The sequence below is a fragment of the Cajanus cajan genome, chromosome 3, assembly GCF_000230855.2.
Source record: "Cajanus cajan strain Asha chromosome 3, NIPB_CcT2T_4, whole genome shotgun sequence".
Lineage (NCBI taxonomy): Eukaryota > Viridiplantae > Streptophyta > Magnoliopsida > Fabales > Fabaceae > Cajanus > Cajanus cajan.
In genome coordinates, this window is record NC_138519.1 from 32,008,065 (window position 1) to 32,012,089 (window position 4,025).

Consider the following 4,025-nt stretch of genomic DNA (forward strand, 5'->3'; position numbering starts at 1 on the left):
GGGTTCGGGGGTCGGTTACGTGTAGGGAAGGTATTAAGCACCCCTACAACGCCCTTAATTGGTACCCTATGATGAAGTTAGCATTATAAATTATAATAATAAAAATATTAAATCCCCTTTTTATTAATAATTATTTACATGCTTGAAATTTAAATTATACAATTAACCCTAAAATATCTACATGATTATTTTTATTATAACTATTTATTATAGAGAAGAAATAAATAAACAAGGGAGAAAGAGATTAACTGAAATACCTCTTGAATGAGCTCTATTGAATCTTCAAAACAGGAAGATTTTAGGTGCTTTGTGGCAACCTTTCACACTACAATGTCTCACAAAATCTCAAGAAATACAAAAGAGAGAGGGAGAGAGAAAAAGAGAGAAATTTCGTACTCTAAGGAGTCTGGACGAAATTTTGGAGCCCTGAGAAATGAGCCTCAGCTGCCTATTTATAGATTTTAAAAAGGGTCCAGAACGGCCCGTTCCGAAATCGGAACGGCCCGTTCTGGATATGGCCGTTGTGGGTTAAATTGGTAACTGGAACGGCCCGTTCTGAAATTGGAATGGTCCGTTCCAGAGACACAATTTGCACACACTTGGCTACGCTGGAACGACCGTTCCAAAGCAAGTTTCTTTATGTTTTTTTCTTAACTTGGAACGTCCCGTTCCAGTTTGGGAACGGCCCGTTCCAGTAAAGCTTTTAACACCCTTTTTATAAGCTTGGAACGGCCCGTTCCAATCTTGGAACAGCCCGTTCCAATTTAGGGTTTTTGGCCTTTTTTAGAAACTTGGAACGGCCCGTTCCGGTTTTGGAATAGCCCGTTCTAGTCTTCTAAAATCTGCTTGTTTGGGCTTTTGGGCCCTCTAAAGTTCTGTCCCGTTGTTTGCATGCCTCCGGACGAAATTGGGTGTCTACATGGATTAAATCCTCTGACACCACTAGATTTGTTGCCTGTGCCTAACATTTCTAAATTTAAGGATAAGCATGCACAATCTAAAGCTGATTATGTGAGGAAGCCACATGAGCATGTGAAATCCTAAACTAAAAAAAAGTTAGAGTTATGCTAGAAAAGCCAACAGGGTCAAAAAAGTTACTACAAGAAAATTAATTTTTAGTGATAACTACATTTGTCACTAAAAGCTTAAAAATTCATCACTAGAAGCATTTTGTGACAATTTTTGGTTTGTCACTAATCGTCACTAATATGCGAGTCACTATTAAATTAGTGACGATTTTTCAAATGTCATAAATATTAGTATTTATTGTGAGAAAATTATTGTCACTAATATTTATATGTAAAAGTGACAAAATCAAGTTGTCACAAATATACAATATAATAGTGATAAGTTAATTGCCACTATTAAGAGTTTTAAATCATAAATATATTATCATTAGTTTCAAAGTGCCTTGTCACAACTAGTAATTATTATTTTTATTATTATTTAAAATAATATTAATAATATAGTTATTTTTTTTATTTTAGTCTTTAATTTCATTTTCTAATTATGATATTGATTTAAATTTTATCTATAACTTTTTACTTTTTCTATACAAATTACTCTATTATATTACCTTTTCAAAATTAAATCAATCTTACAATATCAATTCAAAATTTGAAACTTATACCCAATAATTCATTCATTTATACAAAAATGCATTAACAAAATACACAAAAAATAGTTTAAATAATTATATTATAAATTTGCTCATAATATTTATTTTAACAAAATGTAAATAAAACTAATCAATAAATATGCTTTGTCATTATTACAAGAGAAAATGTAAAAAAGAAAATTATTGGGTATTCTTCTAAGAATAGCCATAAACTTCCTTCTTAGCAAAAACATTCCATCATTCCTTCCAAGTCTTAGCAGCTTAATATTGTTCGTAAGGTCTATGAATATGTTAATCAAAGAGATGGCACCAATTCTTAGTCCCACTAGATGGATTACATCATAATTTTTGAATTCTTGTGTTGCGGCTCCATAAGTTCCATTAGTTAATAGCCCTGACACCTGCAATTAATTTAAATTTCACTAGGATTAGAATGAAGTCATTTTACCAAATTTTAGTATCACAATGTATATTTTCATGATAATATATTTATTTTAATCATATATTTAAAAGAACATTAAAAACAACTCAACATACCTTAAAATCATAACTGATCGAAGAAGACATCTTTGATCCTCATGTGCTAGTTAACATACCTATATCAATTATATAGATGTAGTAATAAACATTATTCCATGAACAACATCAATTTCAAATAATGTTTGAAGTAGTATTTTTCATGCAAAATTCAACTCATGGAAATAATCTTCAATTGTGATATTAAGTTTCTCAAAATCTAAACGTGAATGCTTTAAGTAACTTACAAAACAAGATTAAGAAAAATCAAGAATATTCTAATACAGGATAAGAATTATTGAATTTACATACCCAAATAAAATAATAAAACAACATAAATTCATAATAACATAAAAAGCCCAGAACCCTCTTGGAAATGTTCCACACACTTAATTAAGCTTACGGGGAAAAAATCTTTCCACAACAAATATCTAAATAAAAAAATCAAAATTTATTATCTTTCCTATATTGTTTCCAAGTTCCAGCACAAATCTAGTGACATAAAAGAAAAAAAAATAAGATACCTTTTTTGTGTAAGCAGACTCAGAATGTACCGTGAGATATCAAACATTGACGATGATTCTAAAATGTCTTGCTGGAAAATATTATTGCGAAGTTATAATTTTTTTTCTTGACAATTCGAAACCTATGTTTTTGGAATCAAGAGAGGGATTTGGAGGGAGGTGCCCAAAGTGTCAAGGTTCGAAGCAGTGAGGCAGAAGGAAATTCATAATTTTTTGGAGAAGGAAACAATAACCGTATGGAAAATAAAAACTGAAAATCAAATATGGCAAGAAAATAGACGAATAAAAAGATCGTGGATGCATAATGGCGGAAAGATAAATTCTTAGCAAGTGGGAAAGATTTCAAATTTCTTTTTATTAATTTCTATTTCAAACAAAACATAAGATACTAATAGTAATATCAATATGTATTATTTTTATTAAAAATGTATTATTATTATTATTATTATATATGTCTAAAATTGTATGTTATAATATAATATATAAATAAACCAACTTACCATGCTTAAAATATTATTAATAAATCTAAATATATTTTTAATTAAATAAAATTTCAAATTAAAATAAAAAAATAGTTAATATTTTAATATGTGTAATACACAAAATATTTATTTATTTTATATCAATATTTAAATAATTTTAAATATATAAATTATATAATAATTTTTATATTAATAATTAAATTTTATTATAATTTAAATTTATAAATAAATGTATATAAATAAGAATATATATCTTAAAAGATAATTTTTTAAATTCATTATTCAACTGGAATGTTTTTACTTTTTAAGAGTTTTGTTAGATAATAACTTTTTTTACTTTTTAAGAGACTTTTTTAATTTATCTTTAAGATCAGATTAAAAAGGTATAAATTCAATTAGTTTGATTTGTATCTCGAATTTTCATTTTTAGAAATTGAATGATATCAATCCATTTGATTAAAAAATCCTATTATTTTTATTTTACTTTTATTATTAATTTTGGTTTGAGTTATGATGTTTGAACTTTTAGTGAAAGATAAATATATATTCAAATATGAAAGTCCTTTATTATATTTCACTCATAAAATGAAAGTCAATTATTATTATTATTTTGTTCTCTCATTTTTTATTATTGACTACTGTAATTATGTCATTTTTAAGTGATAAATTTAAGTTTAAATTTAATGATATGGTTATTTTAAATTTTTTTAATGTTAAATGATTTAAGTGAGGTATTTTATAATATTAACAAATAGATTTGTATTGGATGTTTTATTTGTTGGACTTGAATGATATGACAATATATTTTTGGTTAAATTTTATTTTTGATCTCTCTATAATATGAAATTTATAATTTTGTTCACTCTATTTTTAAATTCATAATTT

The 4,025-nt window shown here is 26.5% G+C and overlaps 1 long non-coding RNA gene across 1 annotated transcript; it reads right to left on the minus strand.

Moving 5' to 3' along the window:
* Window positions 1-1,416: 1,416 nt before the first annotated feature.
* LOC145956548 (uncharacterized) lies at window positions 1,417-2,884 on the minus strand. Its single transcript, XR_014432796.1, has 3 exons — window positions 2,659-2,884; window positions 2,156-2,214; window positions 1,417-2,019 (listed from the first exon to the last, which is right to left on the minus strand). It is a non-coding gene; the product is annotated as an uncharacterized LOC145956548 (long non-coding RNA).
* Between the last annotated feature and the right edge of the window lie 1,141 nt (window positions 2,885-4,025).